This window comes from Pelodiscus sinensis, chromosome 7 (genome assembly GCF_049634645.1).
Source record: "Pelodiscus sinensis isolate JC-2024 chromosome 7, ASM4963464v1, whole genome shotgun sequence".
Taxonomy (NCBI): domain Eukaryota; kingdom Metazoa; phylum Chordata; order Testudines; family Trionychidae; genus Pelodiscus; species Pelodiscus sinensis.
The window spans coordinates 10,462,336-10,484,000 of NC_134717.1; the positions used below are offsets into that span (position 1 = coordinate 10,462,336).

Below are 21,665 nucleotides of genomic sequence, written 5' to 3' on the forward strand. Positions count from 1 at the left end.
AATATGTGATTTGTGTCCATTAATTCTTTATTGCAGAGATTGTCCAGTTTAGCCAATATACATGGAAGAGGGGCATTGCTGGCTCTTGATGGCATATAAGCACATTAGTGGATCGCATACAGACAACTCTCTAACCTGAAACAAATTCTTTCCAGCAACCATGCATCACACCTCAAACATACTCACCCAGGAACCCACTCCTGCAATAAGTCCCGGTACCAACTCTGTCTGCATATCTACACAAGCAACATCATTACAAGACCTAACCACGTAAGCCACCACATCAGAAGCTCATACAACTGCACATCCACTAATGTGATATATGCTACATCTTCTTAGGAAACTTCACTTACACAAGCTATTATGGTTATAGTTCTTGGTCAAATGTTGCTTCACGTAACTGCAGGACAAACCTATAGTAACTCTGGGCCTGATTTTACACCATAGCAATTTCATTGATTTCAGTGGATGATTTACACCAATTTTTACTTTATATAAAATAATCACATCCTCTATTAGCAATATTTAGCATTTCTAGTCTGGGCTTTTATGCATGGATTTCAAAATGCTCTGCCAAGGTAGTTAATAGCACTTTCACCATATTGCAGGTGGTAAGACCAAAGCATAGATTGATTAAGTGAATTGACTATGATCCCATGAGTAACTACAAAGGTGGAAACAGAATCAGATCTCTAAGGCAATCACCTTCTCAGTTTATTTAGCAGCCTATGGCATTTCTCACTAGGCCTTTTCCTCCTAAACTGGCAGGTCCCCAGTATTATCTGGATTGCTTTATTCCCTCTACTGTGAAGTTTTGAAACTCAGATGTCATCACTGAGCAGCACATATTTCCTTTTCTCTTCCCCTCTCAGTACCTAATTCTCATTGGAAAATGTTTTCAATATTGTGAAACAGATAGTGTTTCTACACTACACGCTCCAAAGGAAATTCACTAATTAAAAAAATGACAGAGCTTTCACTTGGAAGTGAAGTCCAGAACATTGAAGCGGCCACTCTTGCATTCCCCTGTAGTGATATGAGGATGTATGAAGTAGATAGGGATGGCCATCCAGAAGAGTTTCAAGTGTATGGAAAATATGCTATAATAGGAAAAGATAAAAGCAATGTCAAGAGTGTGATGCAGGAAGGATGGCTGTTTGGTCCTCTTGTGTTAGCCAAGTTCACGTTTTGTCCCCTGGAAGAAAGATCTTAAACTGTCAAAACTTTTGAGGTATATTATTATTTTGTGGAGAAACAGAAGCACTGAGAAGAAAGGTCAAAGAACAGCTGAGAGGCAGAGCCAGGATTAGAAACAAAATCTCCTGACTTCCATTCCAGTGTGCTAGCCACCACACCACACTCCCTCTTATAATCCTTGTGCTGTGAAAAAGAAAATAACATCATAGGAAGATGTTTTTTGTTTCTAAATTGCTTTACCCATAAATAACAGACAATTCTCTGCCTCATGATACTGACCATGTAAGTCCCCAGTCCTGCAAATATTTAAAAAGATGTGTAGCTTTACTCACAGGAGTAGTCCCCTTAATAAAATCCATTAGACTAATCATATGAATAAAGACAAGAGCTGTAGTTTTCACAGGAGTGGAGCCCAATTGCCTTATCTCACTTCCAATGAAATCAATAAACAAACTGTCTAACATCAGTGGGAGCAGGTTTGGACCCTAAATTAAGATTCAATGCTAACAAATGTTACAAAACTAGAGAAGATGGTGTGTACACTAAGATGAATAGGCTGCATAGCTAGGGGAGGGATGCAATTATTTTCAATGGCCATGTCAGGGGGTACGCCCCCGTCAAGGGGCTCGGCCCCCCCCACCGGGCCTGTACAGCACCCCAAAGTCCCAACGCAAAAGTCCCGGCCCTTCTATCAGGGCATATACGGTAGGAGAGGCCTAGCCGCTCTGAGAAGCCTCTCCTGGCCCGGGGTTTGGTTGTCCAGTGAAGGGAAAAATGGGTGGTAGGGGGACCCGGGCCCTCCCTCTCCACCGGGTCCCAGCCCAGGGCCCTTTAGGCAGGGTCTATGGCTCCTGCCGGCTCGGCGGGGGATCCGGCCGATACAGGCCGAGCCAAACTTTGTATCCTTTGCCCTGGGCTGCTTCCTACCGCGCCCTGGTCCCCCCGGGCCCCTTCGCCTCTTAGGCAGGACCTGTCGGGGTTGCGGGCGCGCTCCTGCCGCCCTGGGTCGGCGGCTGCGTCCTCCATGTCAGGGCCCGGCGCAGCCGGCGACTCTGGTCCCAGCGGCTGCAAGAACACTGGCCCGGCCCGGCCTGGTCTCCTCCTTCGCCCTGGGGCCTCCCTGATTGCCGGGCTCCTCCTGCCTTTATACCCGGCCGCTGTTGGGAGCCTGCCCAGCAGGGTCGGCGGGGCGGGGCCTTCTCTGCCAGCTGGGCCTGGGCTATCCCCTGCTCATCAGTGCGGGGCCTGTCCGCCCCGTCACAGGCCATTAAGTGGGTTACTCTGCTTTCAGAAGTTTGAGAAATACGGTTGTAGTTTATCTTTGGGGATGAGACTTTTTGACAGATGTTTAAAAATGTAACCATTGAGGCTCTTCAGATGTAAAAAATAACTTCTGCATCCTGTGAGCAATTACGTGTCTTCATTTCTCCATGGGTGTGAGATAAGGCTATCTCTTCAGATGGTTATTCTTGAATTCTAGATATCAAACTACAGTAGTATCAATCTGTGTTTCTGCAGTTGGCTTATGGAACTTGCTAATGATCCACCATGAAGGTTATTTAGTTCTTAATCACATTGGATGTATTTTCCTGGTGGTGTGGAATTTTGATAAATTATTGTAAAACATCTTAATAAGAATGGAAGGTAACTTTGAAGTTGACTTGACATACTCACCCTGCTGTTCTCTCTGCATCTTCACTTTGTGTTTGTACAAAGTAGAAATACTGGGTTACTATGGCAACTCCTTTTTCACAAGTTCATTGTTTGCAATCCCCTATAAATCTTTCCTCTATGATAGACTGACAAACAGAGAAGATAAGAAGATAAAAAGGTGGACTTGGAGATCACTGTGTGTATGTAAAGAGAAATAAGCCTAAAAGATGGATATGTCATAATTCAAGCAAATGCAGAGCTCACAAACTATTCAGATTCTTTCTCTCTCCATATATTATGTGGTCAATATTTTCCTTTTGAGAATACCTGCCTCATTTTTTATGTAAGCTGTCCAGTGGAACTGAAATTGGAATGGTAGGGTTCTATAACATGTTTTATGCATCTGTCACTAAACATTGCAGCAGCCTATTTATTAATGGTATTCATTCATTGATAGATAGTGTATGTGATGACCTTTGTGGGAAGTCCTTACTGGTTTGCAAGGCAGATAGTGCCTAATAAATCAGTAAAAATATAACTCTCGTTCCCATTACATATAGTGTTTGTCTCTGACAGTATTCCTGCTGTGCACGTGTATTTGTGTTGGCAAGGAGCTAATCTGTTATTGCGCAAGAAGTTTTCCTGCCTATATCACAGATCTGATTTAAAAATAATTTGTAGCCTGTGTTATACTCTTGCAAGAAAGAAAGCTAAAAACTATGGCAGTATGTATAATAGCTGATAAATGTTTCTCCATCATTATTACATTATTTGTATTATTGTAGTGCTCAGTGACCCCATTTGAGATTGTGGATCCACTATACCAGGTGTTGAATGAATGCATGTTGAGAGAGACAGCCTTCATCTCCTTTTTAAGTAATACCCAAAGGGAATTCTGTTAGAACTCTTGCCACTAAATCTTAATTCAACCTTATGGCTGTGAATAAAGTTGCCAAAGAAATACAGATGTCAGCCCCTGTGCCAGTCATCTATCTGGCGGTCTACAACACCAAGACATCATACTTGTCATCACTAGAAAGATTTTGTGGCAGTAAATATACTGGGATTAACCAATTATCCTTATTTCATGGGCATGCGAGAAAGATTGTGTTGTGTAAGAAATATCCATGTTGCTCATTAGTTACACTGGATGTAGGGATCTTTCCACACACAAGTGAAAGATTCATTTCCCACTTAGTAAAGAAAAGAAGTTTGTATTGATTGGTTTACTCATCAGACTCTTGATTTAGGAAAGCTTTTGGACACCAGGGCTATGTCTACACAGCAGCGTTATTTATCATAATCCACGTCTACACCCAAATATTTATTTCGCCATAATGTTGAAATAATGTAACCCTCATTGTATGAGAAGTAAGGGAAGTTGGGGGAAAGTGCTCTATTTCAAAATAACTGCTATGTAGACAGTGCCAAAAGTCAAAATAAACTACTTTGATTTAAGCTACACAATTAGCATAGCTCAAGTTGTGTAGCTTATTTTGAGGTTAGTCCTGTGTAGATGTGTCCTAGGTATAGTCAGCAGAATTCTTTCATCTAACCAGTTTCCCCATGAATTGGAATATCAATATGGTTGCCAGATGGTTTCAACAAAAATATCGGACATACTTGACATTACATCACAATCTACATTACGTCTTATTTAGAAAATACCAGACATTTATATTTTATAAGGAGTAACAGTTATGTCGAGAGAAGGGTTTCCTCTCGAAATAACGCTGCTACATGGGGCATTTTATTTCGCAATAACGCGATTTCAAAATGGCGTCCAGACGCGATTATTCTAATTATGCGTGGGATATTTAAATCCCGCGCTTCATTAGCAATTTTGGTACACTACATTTGCATGCCTATCTCGAGATAGGGAGCAAGTGTAGACGTACCCAAAGTGTCAGACTTTGTTTATTTCCATGTCTCTCTTCTTGACTAAGGAAAAGGATAATGGGCAATGAAGCATTTCACGACTAGGCCAATGCTGACTCGTATTTCACTCTGATAGTGAAATATTTCTGACTGAAATGTTTTAGTTGTGAGCAACATCTATGCAAGGAGTTGTGAGTCTCTAGATCCACCACTGCACTTGATCTTAGTGGGCAATCTCAGCAGAGAGGTCAGAACTATGTTTCTAGGAATCAGAACTTTCTTCTGAAACCTAGAGAGCTAGTGTGTGGCTCACTTCCACATGCATACACTGCTCCATTGTTCCATAGACAATAGGCACTTCATATTTTAGTCATGTCAGTTCCACAGCTTCCTGGGAACTGAATTCACTTTAAAAATAAATCTGGTTCTTAATTCATTATTTGCATTAATGCAAATCTTATTTCCATTAGTAGTTTGGGAAATAAATAATGTGCACCCTACAACATAGGGCTTCACGCTGTTTTAAAGTTAAACAAAATCTCACTGAACAGTTTGAAACCAATAGCACAGATGTAGCTGGATCACTTCTGCCATTCAGAGGGATTTTAGGAAAAACTTTGGTGTCTTCTGAGGATTTTTTGAAGCCCTTTTTAGTTTGATCAAGAACTGAGCCATTTTACTTGAAACAAGATGAATTGTTATATAGCCAGTTCCACATGAATGCAGTTTGAAGTTTTCTGGTCTATTTTTACCATGTTACTTGGGTAAAGATTCTACCTGAAATCAAAAGGTGTTAAGTGTCTAAAATCAAATGCTAAATATCTAAAATCAGACATTCAGAATGGGAAGACACTTTAAAAGATTGGGCCTTCTCTGTCTCAGTTTCCATATCTGGAATAAGGGAGTAACAATGTGTAACTGCTCCACCAGGGTGTTATGAATATTGATTTGTTAATGCATGGGAAATAGGAAGCTGTTGCAGGGATGTTTTTTGTACAGCACCTAATGCTATGGGGTCCTGCTCCAAGACTAGGGTTCCTAGCGGCTACTCCAGTACAAAAAAATAAGAGTAGTATGTATTATTGCTGAAACGTGTGTGTTTATTTTTGAATTAATTTTGGATAGAAGGCGTAATAGGGACTTAAGAGTATCCATAATTTAGGTGGTCGAAGAGCTATAAAATATATTAAACAAACAAAAAGCTTTTTTTTCCACACTGTTATGCCAAGCATTTAATGAATGCTCTGGCTTTAGTTCAGCCAGCAAAGTTGTTGATGGCTGCAGAGTGATCCTTTTTCAGCTCCATAGCAATGTAGAATAATAATGGTTTTACTAACTGAAAATATGCACTAATTTTCAGAGGAATGGAATGCATTTTATTTAATGCCTCATTAATGTTTGTGGAAGTCCCTTAAATTATTGAAATGGACAGAACTGTTTCACATTTGTGAGGTTTGTTCACAATATTTTTCACTGGGAAACATAAGCTGTTTGTGAACATGATCTAATTAACATAAAAAAGGATAAAACAGCACTAAAAATGTAATGAAGCAAAAAAAGAAAAACCATAATAATCTGAAAATTACAAAATTTCTACTTTGTTACTATTTTCGTGCTCCTTTATCATTTTCCTTTTCAAATTCTAATTTGTGAAGTTTCCAAGAATTTTAAAATATTTTTTCACTTTGAGCATCTGTGATTTAAGGAAAATATACATATCCAAAAGGTAATACATTGGCCATTTAAAGTTGTATCATATTTTATTGAAAGAACACTGCAAAAGACATCCCAAAAATCTATGAATCTATGAAAAGTATGGATAAAAAAGTCTATTCTCTGCGTAAGACTCATATTTTCTGATATACAATGTACAAAACATATTCTTCCAATAAACTTTTGCAATTATTACTTAAGCTTTATGTATGTTTTACAAAAAGTTAATAATTCATTGAAATTGAAGGAAGATGATAGCAATTTCTGCATGAAAACTCAATTTGTTCTGAGCTAATTCGATCTCTTCCAGGTGAGAAAAGTGGGTCAGAAATCTCAAATTAACCAGCCACAGAGAAAAATGTTTCTGGATTTTCTTAATGAAAAATCACTGTTTTATTTTTCATTATTTTGATTTAGAATTAAAGACACCTGTGAAGTGAGCTAGAGGTGGGAGAAAGTGAAGTGGTATTTTCATTCATATGAGTTCCATTCTTATCCTTGCCATTTTTTGTTATGCCGAAATTTGTTGTAATGCCACCCATTTGAAAGTGCAGTATCCCATTTGAATGTGATCCAGCTAGAAATAATAGCAAAAAAAGTGATTGACTTATATTCAGTACAGCTCAGGAGTGACTTAATGTTGCAGTCATTCAAAAGCTGTCCAGTGCCGCATGCAAAATGCGGTTGGTTGTTGCTAATAGGCAGGGATTCACAAATGAGAACTGCTGCCAAAATCAGCACTAGTCATTCTGATTTAGATAGTCCATTCTTGACTTTGTTGCTGAGACTGCCACAGGTAACGGCTTCCTCCTTTCCCCAGGGATGCTCAATCCCTGCTCAGTTTCAGACCCTACCCCCACTCCAGCAGGGACTGTGTCTTACTATATGCTCATGCAGCCTACCACTGATTTCACTAGGGACATCTATGTGCTACAACAATACAGGCAGTCCCCGGGTTACGTACAAGATAGGGACTGTAGGTTTGTTCTTAAGTTGAATCTGTATGTAAGTCGGAACTGGCGTCCAGATTCAGCCGCTGCTGAAACTGATCAGTTTCAACAGTGGCTGAATCTGGACGCCAGTTCTGACTTACATACAGATTCAACTTAAGAACCCCAGGCATCCCCAAGTCAGCTGCTGCTGAAACTGATCAGCGGCTGATTCCAGGAAGCCCGGGGCAGGGGCTTCCTGTAGTCAGTCACTGGTCATTTTCAGCAGCTGCTGACTAGGGGACACCTGGGGCAGAGCAGCTGGGGTGCTGCTGGGTTGGTCCAGTGGCACCCAGAGCGGCGCTACGGGACCAACCGGCAGCGCCCCAGCTGCTGTACCACAGGCGTCCGGAGCAAAGCCGCGGAGCACGGGGGCAGCGGGACAGCCCAGATGCGCCGTGGCTATCCTGCTGCCCTCGGGCTCCGTGGCTTTGCTCTGCTTTGCTCCCCGTCCCCCTGGTCTGCAGACCAGGGGGACGGGGAGCAAAGCGGCGGAACACGCGGGCAGCGGGACAGCCCAGACGCGCCGTGGCTATCCTGCTGCCCTCGGGCTCCGCGGCTTTGCTCTGCTCTGCTCCCCGTCCCCCAGGTCTGCAGACCAGGGGGAGGGAGAGCAGAGCAGAGTAGAGCAGAGCCGCGGAACGCGCGGCCAGCTGACAGCCCAGACGCGTCTGGGCTGTCAGCTGGCCGCGCGCTCCGCTCTGCTCCCCCCCCCCCCTGCAGACCAGGGGGAGGGGGAGCAGAGCGGAGCAGAGCGGAGCAGAGTGGAGCAGAGCAGAGCGGCAGAACGCGCGGCCAGCTGACAGCCCAGACGCGTCTGGGCTGTCAGCTGGCTGCGCGTTCCGCCGCTCTGCTCTGCTCCGCTCCGCTCTGCTCCCCCTCCCCCTGGTCTGCAGGGGGGGGGGGAGCAGAGCGGAGCGCGCGGCCAGCTGACAGCCCAGACGCGTCTGGGCTGTCAGCTGGCCGCGCGTTCCGCCGCCACTTTGCTTCCTCTCCCTGGTCTGCTCGAGACCAGGGAGAGGAAGTGCCCCGTTCGTAACTGCGGATCCGACGTAAGTCGGATCCGCGTAACTCGGGGACTGCCTGTACAAATAATAATAGTGCTATATTCTTCTAATTGCTTCCACCAACTTCAAAGTGTTCAAGCAATATCATAATCTTTCTGAAAATAGAGTGGATTGAACACCTATCAATAAAGGAAGGACCACAATCAGAAGATTCACCTGAAATTATCTGCGGAATGCTAATGTTCTGATTTTAAATTGAAAATTGATAGCTCTGCAGAAGTCACCCAAAAACAGGATGGACAAACAGCCTTCTTCAGGGCATCATGAGCTAAGGTTGCCAGGTGTCTGGTATAGACAGTGCGGTATTTTTGCCTCCTGTCCAGTAAAAAGATTCAGAAAATACCTAAAATTTCCGATATTTTCTGATTTTTTTTTCCTGCCAGGAGGCGAAAATACCAGATACCTGGCAACCCTACATACACTCAGCAACTGCCCCCCCCCTCCTGGACTCTTCCCGACCCTCCTGCTTTCCTGGTTCTGCAGGGAAGCTGCCTTCTGGCTCTGATCAAGAGAACAAGATGGCTGCTGGCAAAAAGCCTAAAGACTTTTCTTAAAGGGGCCATGCTGTTTGTTTTTGTATGGTCTTTTTTTTTCTTAACAACTTTGGTCTTCCCCCTTTTTTTTCCTGAACAGAATTTTTTCCCCAGGGTTGGGTTTTTTTTGGGGGGGAGAGGAGGGAGGTTTGGTATTTTTGGTTAAACCATCTGGCAACCCTAGCATCATCAGCCAGAAAGGGGTTTTTTTTGCTTACGCTGGTTATTCTTTTTAAAAATAAGGGATAATGGCAGGGCTCTTCATTTCTTTGTGATGCTAATAGCTCTAAGAGAAAGATATTTAAGTTAAAATGGTTAACCCCCCCTCATTACTTAATCCCTCCCCCTAGCATTACTTAGAGACTGATCTAGTTTTTAATAGTTGTTTGTATGCAATCATGGATTTCCACACAGACAATATTGGAACTAAAAAAAAATCTTTATGGTTCTCTACATTCATGAAATTCCAGCAGCTGCCTTTTTCCGTCTCCTGTATTTCTCAGTGTAAGTTGGCCTACAGGCAAGCAATTTAATTAACTACATTGGGTCAGTATTAGTGCAGGAACACAACAAGACAACTCTTTTCAAATGCTGTGCCTCCTAGATGCCCAAGTTTAATCTATCTAGTCATTTACCGTTTTAACCTGGATGTCAAAAACATGTTAACCTGTCTGCAAGCATGACTAAGAAGGGGGGGATTTATGTTTACAGGCAGTCCCCGGGTTACATGGATCCGACTTACCTCGGATCCCTATTTACAAACGGGTGAGGCAACCCAGCACTAGCTGCTTCCCCCCAGCAGACCAGGGAGACACGGAGCGGCTTTTCTCAGCAGACATCTCAACTTGAGAATAAAGGACTGAGGGAAGTGAGGTGTGGGAGAATAAAACTGAGCTCTGGAGAAATGTTTGGCTAGAGTTTCCCCTACAATATGTACCAGTTCCGACTTACATACAAATTCAGCTTAAGAACAACCTACAGTCCCTATCTTGTACGTAACCCGGGGACTGCCTGTATTAGTTAAAGTGATTTAAAAGGGGTAATACATATTTTGAGACAGGGAAAATGGCTGATGTGTTCCTAACACAGAGAGGGAGATATCCACATGGCAGTGGTAGATCTTACTTAGCAAGGATGGCATAAGTATGATGATGTATTCATTGATCAACAAACAAGTATTAAGAGATCAATCATAAAAGGTGCAGAATAGTGCTGGGGATGTAGAGTACTCTTAACTCTTTTTGTTCTCCGTGGAAAGTGGGGGTGTTCAGCATATTCAGGAGTTGTTCAGTACCATGCAAATTCAGACCCTAAGGTCCCAGTTCATTATTCAGCCCTTATTCAGCAAAGCACTTAAGCACATGATTAATTTTAATCACGTGCTTAAGTCCTGTATGACTAATTAAAGTGAAGTATGTGCTTAATTGCTTTCCTGAATAGGACTGTAAAAGCATATCATATAAATATAGGAATATAAAATGCTATGTGTTTGGGGAAACAATTGATGTCAGTTTAACATTTTATTTATTATGTGCCAGATGGGAAAGAACAATGTCTTTTTAAAAATTTTGCTATAACTTCCTGTACAGATAGAGTTGAAAGGATAACTATATCATCATTTAGAAGCCACACTACCTATTATATTTAATTACTTCTCCCTGTGGTTTTTAAATCAATGGTGACTTCAGAATGAGGTGGCTTAGAGTGAATCAGGTTGTTTATCCTCTCCTGCTTACATAGTAAATATATGGCTACTAAGGTAAGGATGTTAATGATGTTGTATCTTCATTTACAAGTGTGCTTCAAAGGCTCAATCATCCCAGTTGAAGCCCAGTGTCTGTTTCACAAAAAAGTGTCAGTTATGTCCAATCACCACAAAAAGAGAGTATGTTCTTCCAGAAAAGATGCTATGTTCTGATCACAGTTGAGCAAGGTGTGTGTGATGGCCATTAGGGGCATAATGCGGTGCACTGAATTTACTCATGTTTTACATGAGCTGCAGTATGTATACATGAGTGTGGCTCAACAGAAAAAAAAAGAAGTGAGGTCAAAGACAGATTGGTTGCTTATTCTGGACCAGTTCAGCAAAGCCATTAACCATCTGTTTAACTGTAATTTTGAAGTCAGTGGGAGCACTTTAGTGCATATATGTGGTCACAATCTTGGCTAACCTTCAGAGAGCTTCAAATGCATGTCAGCAAGTCCAGATCAAGGGGAGTAACAAGTAGAGTCCTTAAGAGTTCATTGCTTTGGTCAGTTCTACTTAATATCTATATTAGTAAAGAAGAGTCGGTGTAATTGTCAGATGAGAGGTAGGACTTGGCAGTATGTATATCATTTGGAGAGGACAAGCTAACGACATTTCTTTCTGTTCCTGGGATGACATTAATTGGAATCACATACTGTCACTCTAGCTGTCATGAAGATGGAAGGAAACTAATATGAAAACCCTTCATGCTATCTAACAAATATTAGAAATCCACGCATGGAGATATGGGTAGACAGGGCCTGATTTTCTATTGCCATGCACCAGTGTAAATCAGAAGTAATTTCATGCCAAGTCGTTGGTTACACTGATATGAAGGATGTGTATGTGAGAGTAAGATCAGGCTCATAGCCTTGACTCTCAAAAGCCACTAAAAGTGGTGTTCAGGCCTTTGCTTACACCTATTGTATTGAGATATTGCAGGTCACAAGGCACAAAGGAGCACTCACTGTTTTGAGTTTCCTGTAAGGAGACTATCAGGTTTAATATCTATTTGAATTGCCTGGGGTTTGTGGGTCTAAGCCAGAGCTCAACTATTGTTTTACCATCAATTGTTGCATAATCATTTCTTCCTTTTTTTCCTTTTAAAATATAAAGACAAATGTGCCAAATTCTCTGTAGGTGCAACACCATTAAAATTAATAGAAGTGGACCAATTGGTCCATCATCTCCATGGAGACAACTAGAAGTGTTTAGATAGTTGTTAAAATGCATACTTGCTTAAACGAGGAGACCTTTACCTGTTTTGAATTACATCATCCAGGTCTGGAAATGGTAACATGCATCCAGAAATGTTTAAAGGGAATGAGCAAGGGATTTGATGAATCTTTGCAACTTTTCTAAAGCTCTTTCAGAAGAGATTTCTGAGGACTGTAAAGTGACAGACAAAACACCTTTTATTTTAAAAGGGTCAAGAGACAAATCAGGGAACATTAGGCTAATGTGTTTAACATCTATTGTTTGGGATGAGAAACACTTGCAAGATATTTTAAAGTGTGTGGTGGGAGTACACCTGGAAAAATGCAGTTTCTCTAAGGACAGCTAATATGGATTCAGGAAGGGGAGGTCATGCTTAGCTAATCTGACGGGCTACATCTAGACAGCAGAGCTATTTTGGGATACTGGAAGTATCCCAAAATAGCAATTCTTGTCTTTAAACATGCCCATTATTTTGAAATATATTTCAAAATAACGGGCATGCTATTCCGGAGTCCCTGTAACCCTCATTCCACAAGGGTTAAGGGATTTGTTGGAACAGTGCTTTATTTTGAAATTAATAAGTACCTGGCATGGTTCACCATGCTCCCCAACATTTGCCCCTTCGGGGAATGAGAGACCCTGTTGCACATCTACCTCAAGTGCACCAGGTTGCAGGGCTTCCTCTAGCCCCTCTAGAACCTTCTCCTCAGTTTTGGCTTAACTTTCTCCCACCTCCTGATATTTGCACTCCCTATCTGTAGCCCCACGAAGCCATGAATCCTCCTCCACCTCCTTCTTATATGAACCAAGGTGGCCATCCATCATAACAGTATAGAGAGTGAAAGTAATTGGCAAAAGAAATTTCGGGTACTTTAGGGGACTGTGTTATCTTTGTACCATGATAGCTACAAAGCAGGTGGGAGGGAAATATGCGACTTACTCATTCCTCTCCTGGTTTTCCCCCTTTCCTACTCCCTCCTCCTGCTCAGAAACCAAAGCCGAGGAAAAGGGGGAGATATTGCCATTAACATAAGACAGTAACTCCCCTTTTTCATTCTGAACGGATGCAATCCAGCACGTAAAGTTTGAAACATAGAGAACCGTGGTCACCAACCAGTAGATCGCGATCTACTGGTAGCTCTCGGAGGCTCTAAGAGTAGCTCTTGAGCCCTCTCTGAACTGCGCACCTGCGCAGTACATTTACATTAGATTTCCTCATTTGAGGAGCAGCTACTCACTGAGCAACAGCACAGGTGAGTAGCTGCGAGGAATGGTGGGAATTTTTTTTTAAAGTAGCAGTATAAGGATTGGGGATAGCAAGTGATGGAGAGGAGGAGAATAGAGAGGGCGGGGCTTCAAGGAAGGGGCGGGGCAGTAGCTCTTGGCTTGGTCTGTCATTTAAAAAGTGATCTTGGGTATAAAAAGGTTGGAGACCACTGATATAGAACATGCGGACAGAGTCAGATCACAGTTTTGTCTGTTGGAAGTGAGTTGTATTTATGTGTATTTGGGGAGAGAGTAGATTTAATGGATTACTCCAGCCAGAAATTCCATTACAGGTCATGAAAGCTGTTGGTGTCTTGGAGAGGGTACTTCATGAGGCAATAAGACTGTGATCACCTGTTAGTTGAGAGGAAAGGTTAAAGGAATTGGACATACTCTCTTTCGGGGGAAAGCAACAAATGAGGGCAAGAGAGGCACTATGCAAAAGAATTTAGGATTGCACAAAGTCAATGAGAGATTAAAGAACACGGAGATGTGATCTAATAATTAAGAATTTAGAACTAAACCAGGAAAAATTCAGTTCAACTAGTACCACACAAAGATAATAAATGCATGGGATTAGTTAGTGCTGAAGATGAATGGGGAAAACATGGTGTGAATAAAAGAGAAAACTCATTTTTTTTCTTTGGATTTAGTGAAAAAGCAGGATATAGTGGGGTAGGGTTTAGATCTACCAAAAGTAGGCAAGTAAAATTTCTTGTTCCAAAAATATATTGGAGCCATGCCCTGCTTCCCCATCCCCCCGCCGCCCCAAGGAGCTGCTATAGACACTGGGCACCACAGTCTTGACCCTCCACACCCTGGGAGGAGTTGACCTCTGGGGATCTGGCCGCCTCCCCGCCGCAAGTAGCCAGTGACCCAGGGAGCCAGGCTGGCCACCACTGGGAGGAGCTGCCATAGGAGCAGTGCCACCCTTACCACAACAGGTGGCCCCAGGTTCCCCCCAACCTCTCAACCACCAGTAGGGTTGTGATATCAAGGCCCTAAGTGCTACTGTGAAAAAAGTATATATAGTCATTATTAACGAGCATCAATAGTTACTCATCTGTGTTAGAGGGGAATTCCTCTTAGTATTTTAACTTTGGAACACAAGGTCAGCCCTTATAGAACAGAATAACTAGGATAGCCAGTATATTCTCCTTCTGTATCTATAGTTCATTTCAAGCCCCTTTTGAAGCTCTTTGTATCCTTGAGGGTCTATGCCACAGTTTCAGCTGAATGTAGGAGATATCTCTATACTGTCTCTTTATGGTAATAATTGTTTCATGTGTTGCAAATAAATGAGATCATCAAAATGCGCAAACAGCATCTGACATTAAGTGTGTGAAATAAAATTCTGTAGAGAATTACACATAAGAGAATCTCTCTGCTGGAAGCTCCTAATCTTTAAGATTGATGTTTGTGCAGCACAACAGTCTTGAAGTTCATTACACATTGGATCGTTATTCTGAGTAGCCTGCATGTCAGCCCAGGTGATCTTCAATGAAGTGCAGTTTTAACACGGGATTTCCAGTTTCCCATGTGGGTTTCAGGATTTACACTGGAACATGGTAGAAAATGTTAAATTTGTTGGGCTTTGTTAATGCTCTCTGTTTCCCCAGGAAATCGCTACTGTTCCCTAAACCTGCCTGTTTTGTGGAGACAGGTGGTTACTAGATAGGGGGAAAAAAGGACAGCATTTTCATTCCTTCTTTGGAAGCAAAAGCCCTGTTTATTAGAGCTTAATTAACATAATATATTGTTATTACACTCAGAACGATTCAAGACAATGTCCTTGGAAGGGGTAAATTGAATCCTGATAATTGACATTTAAGCAAAACTGAAAAGCAACACTTAATAATGGGTGGTATAAATGCAGAACTCCATCACTTTGCCTACCCTCCTATGGATTCAGTTTGGTCTGGTATTTAAGTAACCTAACTCCCATTTTCATCCTATTCTTTTCCTCCCTACAATATTTTTAAAAATAAACCTTTAAGCTGAAATAATCATTAAATGTCTAGCATGGCTAGCTATCAGTATGCAGCTTAAAGAGAAGGAAGATTTTATAGTACTCGGCTTACAGCTGTGATGGACATTTATGGACTTTATCAGGTATTTCTTTCCAAGCCCCGTGCACATATTTTCTTTAAAGACATTCAGTCCACTACAGTATCCCAGACCTTTGAAAATGGTCTTCTGGTACTAAAAATCGAGAAGAACATGTATTCCAGTTACAGCTTTATGTAAGGTCCCCTTTGCCCTCTAGAGCATTCTACAGGGAAAAAACATTCCATCATTACTTTAATGCCTCATAAAAAGAATGAGTTCCAGAATATTTGTCAATAAATAAAAATCAATGTTGTTTTTAGGTTTCTAAAAAGCTTAGGCGATATAGGTCTTAGAATCATAAAAGATTAGGGTTGGAAGAGACCTTAGGAGGTTATCTAATCCTACCCCTTCTCAAAGAAGGATTAACTCCAACTAAATCATTTCAGCCAGAGCTTTGTCAAGCCTAGCCTGAAAAGCCTCTAAGGATAAAAATTCTACAGCCTCTCTAGGCAACCCATTCTAGTGCTTCACCACCCTCCTTATGAAATGGCTTTTAACTTAGAAAGCAGTGTCCCCAACTGTAATTTAAGACCATTGCTCCTTGCTATATCATCTGCTACCACTAAGAATAGACTGGCTTGATCCTCTTTGGAACTCTCCTTCATGTAGTTGAAGGCTACTATCAAATCCCCACTCATTCTGCTCTTCTGCACACTAAATAAGCTGAGTCATCTCAGTCTCTCCTCATAAATCATGTTCTCCCCCCACCTCTTCATCATTTTCATTGCCCTCCACTGGACTCTCTCCAATATGTGCATATCCTTTCTGTAGTGGGGAGACCAAAACTGGATGGAGTACTCCAGTTGTGGCCTCACAAGTGCCGAATACAGGGAAATAATAATTTCCTTTGATCTGCTGGTAGTGCTCCTACTGATGCAGCCCAATATGCCATTACTCTTCTTGGTAACAATGGCATACTGTTGATTCATATCCAGCTTCTTGTCCACTGTAATCCCTGGGTCCTTTTCTGCACAAATGCCACTTAACCAGTCGATTGCTAGCCTGTCGCAGTGTTTGGAATTCTTCTGTCTCAAGTGCCGGACTTTGCACTTGTCCTTGTTGAAACTTTTTGGCCCAATCCTCCAATTTATCTAGGTCATTCTGGAACTTATCCCTACCCTCCACTGTATCTACCTCCCACCCTAGCTTAGTGTAATCCGCAAATTTGCTGAGAGTATAATCCAACCTGTTATCCAGGTCATTCATGAAGATATTGAACAAAACCCGCCCCAGAACTGAATCCTGGGGTATTCTGCTTGATACCAGCTGCCAACTAGACATCACTACTTATTGATCCTGACAATCTAGACAGCTTTCTATTCACCTTATAGTCCATTAATCCAGGCCATACTTCTTTAACTTACTGGCAAGAATGTGGTGCAAGATTGTATCAAAAGGTTTGCTAAAGTCAAGGTATATTACATTCGCCTCTTTCTCCATATCCACAGAGCCAATTATCTCATCAGAGGAGGCAATCAGATTGGTCAAGCATGCCTTGCCCTTGGTGAATTCATGTTGACTGTTCCTCATTACCAGGGCTCGCCGAGCGGCAGTGAGCCCCATTCGCCAGCCGCGCGGTTCTGCACTCCGCGCATGCTCAGATCGTTCTGTGCATGCACAGATCGCTCCGCGCCGGATCTTCCGGGGTGTAATCTACTCGCCATGGGCGAGTAGATTACACTATTTGTCGAGCCCTGCTCATTACCTTCTTCTTCTCCAAGTGTTTCAAAATTTATTCCTGTTCCATTATTTTTCCAGGGACTGAGGTGAGGCTGACTGGTCTATAGTTCCCTGGATTTTCCTTCTTCCCTTTTTATGAAGATAGGTACCACATTTGCCTTTTTCCAGTTGTCCGGGACTTCCCCGATTGCCAAGAATCTTAGAAATCAATGGCCAGTGGCTCTGAAATCACTTCAGAAAACACTCTCAGCACCCTGAAATGCATTAGATCTGGCTCCATGGACTTTTGCATGTCCATTTTTTCTAAATAGTCAACTTGTTTTTTCACTAGTGAGGGCTGCTCACCTTCTTCTTATAATTTGGTGCTCTGTGCTGCAGTGTGAGAGTTGACTTTGTGAAGACCAAGGGGAAAAAAGCATTGAGTACATCAGCTTTTGACATGTCATCTATCTCTAGATTGTTTTCCTCATTCAGTAAGGGTCCCACACTTTCCCTGACTTTCTTGTTGCTTATATACCTGTAGAAACCTGTCTTGTTATCCTTCACATTCCTTACTAGCTGCAATTCCAGTTATGTTTTGGCCTTCCTAATTACTCCCTTGCATGCTTGAGCAGTGTTTTTGTAGTCATTTGTTCAAACTTCCACTTCTTGTAAGCTTCCTTTTTGTGTTTAAGCTCACCAACAATTTCTCTGGTTGCCTGCCATATTTATTTTACTTTCTGCACATTTGGAATGGTTTATACCTCACTCAATAAAGCTTTTTTTATAATAAAACCAACTCTCCTGGACTCCTTTCCCCCTTGTTTTATCCTCCCCAGGGAATCCTGCCATCAGTTTCCTGAGGGAGTCAAAGAATGCTTTTCTGAAGTCTCTAGGGGTCATATTCTACTGCTCTTTTTTCTTCCTTTTGTCAGAATCCTGAACCTCATGATCACTGCTGCCCAGGTTGCCACCTACTTCTACTTTCCCTAGCAATTTTTTCCATTTTGTGAGCAGCAGGTAAAGAGGAACATGACTTCTAGTTGCTTCCTCCAGCACTTGCATCAGGAAGTTGTCCTCAACACTCTCCTAAAACATCCCTGATTGTCTATGCCCAGCTGTAGTGCTCTTCCATCAGATGTCAGGATGACTGAAGTCCCATATGAGAACCAGGGCCTTTGATCTGGAACTTCTGTTAGTTGTCTGAAAAAAGCCCTGTCTACCTCATCCTCCTGGTCTGGTAGTCTATAGTAGACACCCACCATGACATCACACTTGCTGCTCTTGTCTCTCAAAGTCTCTCAACAAGCTTTTCTCCAGTTTCATACTGTAGCTTGGAGAAATTACACTGCTAACTGCTCAGAGCAACTTCTCCACCTTTTTACCTACCACCTTTCTTTCCTGAACAGTTTATACCCATCCATGACAATGCTCAAGTTATGCAAGTTACCCCACCAAGTCTCTGTTAGTCCCATCACATCTTAGTTCCTTGACTGTGCTAGGACTTCCAAAACTTCCTCTTTGTTTTCAATGCTTCTGTTTGTACACAGGCACCTAAGATAACTAGTTTGATTATCCTGCTTTCTCAGTATGAATCAGGAGACTTTCCCTGTTGCAACCTTCTCCTTGTGTTTCCTCCCCATATCCCAGTTCCCCACTTACCTTAGTGTAACCTCCACCATGTGGATTTGAACCTGGGCCCTCTAAAATGGAGTACAGGCACCGCTACCTTTTGAGCTAAAAGCCAGCTGGCTCCCAGCCCACTCTGTAGATGTCTCTTGAGCTTAACTGTTGCTGTGGTCTAGGTACCACTTGCATTGCTCAGTAATCACACTAGGTGTGTTGATTATATTAGCACTTAAGTCACAATCCCCTGGAGAACCTCGTTTAAAGCTTTCCTCGCTAGGTTAGCAAATCTGCCGGCAAAGATGTTCTTCCCTTTCTGTGTTAGGTGGATCCCATCTCTTGCTAAAAATCCTTGTTCCTGGAACAGCAGCTCATGTTTTTTTTATAAGTTGTTCATTGTGTGTGTGTGTGTGTGTGTGTGTATGCGTGTGTGCGCGCGCGCGCATGTATGTGTCTGTGTGTTCTTGCATGATCACACAAAGCCGTGGTCTACACTAGGACTTTATTTCAAAATTAACCCGTCCCCCTGTGTTGTATTTATAAGTAGAGTATCCATACTACCAAGCCTGTTGTTTTGAAATAATTGAAATAATGGGCCATGAAATTAGAAAGCTGTACTCCTGCTTTTCATAAGGAGTAATGCTAATTCCGAAATAGTTATTTTGAAATAACAGTAGTGTGGACATTCTGGTGCCACCATTTCAAAATAATTACTCCCCAGAGTAACTCAAACTAACTACTTCCTAGTGCTTCCTGGGACTCTAAGTCCAAGGTAGCACGTCCACATTAACGGAACGTACCTCGGACTACTTTTGAGGCTTTCCCGTAGTATGGATGTACTAGTTTGAATTTGTTAAATCGGGAGTTATTAAATTGAATTTACTAATTTCAAAATCATTTCCTAGTGTAGTCATGGTCTGACATGTTTGTTTAAAACTCAGTTATTGTAATGCATGGGGGATATTTTTATACACTAAAAGTGCAGTGCCTTTAATAACTTTACTCTGGTTCCTAGCAAAGAGCAGCCCAGGTTCTAAACATGTGTCACTTAATCTCTGTACAGTATTTAGAATCTGGTTTAGCTCATTGTGGTAAAAACATGTTACGCTTATTAAAGAGTGTTACAGCTGGAGTAGGAGATTATTACGCTGTCTCTGCACTGAACAGCAGCTTTTTATATAGTATGCTAGTCAGTAGAGAGTGGTAAAATACAGTTTTTTTAAGATTCCTCTGCTTTAGAATATATTATAGACTGGAAGAGTGTAGCTGGGAAAATTGGAATTGGAGAAAATTTGCAGATTTTGAAGGCTTACTTGTAAAACACGAGATTTTGCAAGGATTGAGGAAATAGAATTATGGTTAAAGGATTAATAGTACTTGAGAATCTTAGTTATTTTTCATATTAATCATAATATAATATCCTTTCAAAGTTATTTATTAGATTATCTCAGATCTAATACGATAAGAAGGTTAAAGAGGTGATTAGAAGTTTTTATCTTTGCTGGAAAAAAACATACCCACATATACAGGCATTGTATGCCTTCACCAGTTGTGCAGTATATGCAGCTGTGGTGCAATTTCTGTTCATTCACAATTCAGTCAAATTATGCTAGTATAAAACATCTGCTTTCAAGTCACACATGTTGAAAAATATTTTTTCTTTCCAGGAGTTATACTTTATTTCATATGGTGGCTTCATTTAAGGTCAGAGACATTGTATATTAAATACATTACAGCAGAGAATGATGTGAAATTACTGAGATGCTGTGAACTTTCCCCCGTTTTCTGGAAATAATGTATAGGAACTATATAGTATGGCTTGAACAGAAGTGTCTACATTTGACTAGTGTTTGAAGTGGGATGTGCATATGAGTATAGATAAGGAATGAAGAATGATCTTTTAGTGAAGCTACAAAACAGAGAGGCCACTTGCGTTCTCTTTCTGGCTCTGTCACACATAGGTCGAATCTGAGTCTCCACTGCCATGCATGAAGTTAGTTTTCATTTAGGTCTTAGTCTACTTAAATAATTTTCAATTCACCAGAATACTTAAGCACATACTTAAGTCCCATTAAAGTCAACTTAAGCACTTTGCTTAATTGATTTGCTGAACAGGGAAGATCTACTGAATCTGAGCCATCTGTACATAAGAACAACCATACTGGGTCAGATTCAAGGTCTTCCTACCCAGTATCCTGTCTTCTGACAGTGGCCAATGCCAGATGCCCCAGAGGGAGTGAATAGAAACAGGTAATCATCAGGTGATCCCTCTTCTGTCATCCTATTCCAGCACCTGACAAACATAGGCTAGGGATACCACTCCTACTCATTCTAGCTAATAAGTATTGATAAGTAACCTTCATGAATTTATATAGTTCTTTTTTGAAGTCCTGGTCTTCACAACATCCTCTGGGAAGGATTTCCACAGATTGACTATGTGCTGCATGAAGAAAAATGTCCTTTTGTTTGTTTTAAATCTGCTACCTATTAATTTCGTTTGGCGAATCCTGGTTGTTATGTTATGGGAACTTTTCCATATTCACTTTATTCATACCTGTCATGATTTTATAGACCTCTATCACACCCCCCTTAGTAATTTGCCATTTTGTTGCTCTTCACAGTCTGCTTTGTTCATAACTATCTTGAGCAGTTTAGTATCATCTGCAAATTTTGGCTCCTCGCTGTTTACCCCTTTCTCCAGATCATTTATAAATAGGTTAAATAGGATCGGTCCCAGTACAGACCCTTGCGGGAACACAGTAGTGACTGCTCTCCATTCTGAAAACTGATGATTTATTCCTACCCTTTGTTTCCTGTGTTTTAACCAGTTATGAATCAATTAGAGGACCTTTCCTCTTATCCCATGACAACTAACTTTACATAAGAGCCTTTGGTGAGGAACCTCGTCAAAGGCTTTCTGGAAATCTAAGTACACTGGATCCCCCATGTCCACATGCTTGTTGATCCCCTCAAAGAACTCTAGTAAATTAGTAAGGCATGATTTTCCTTT

The 21,665-nt window shown here is 41.6% G+C and overlaps 1 protein-coding gene across 7 annotated transcripts in view; it reads left to right on the top strand.

The window, feature by feature from the left end:
- Positions 1 to 21,665, top strand: part of KALRN (kalirin RhoGEF kinase) — a 790,448-nt gene that overhangs the window by 139,486 nt on the left and 629,297 nt on the right. The gene's annotated exons all lie outside the window — the stretch shown is intronic.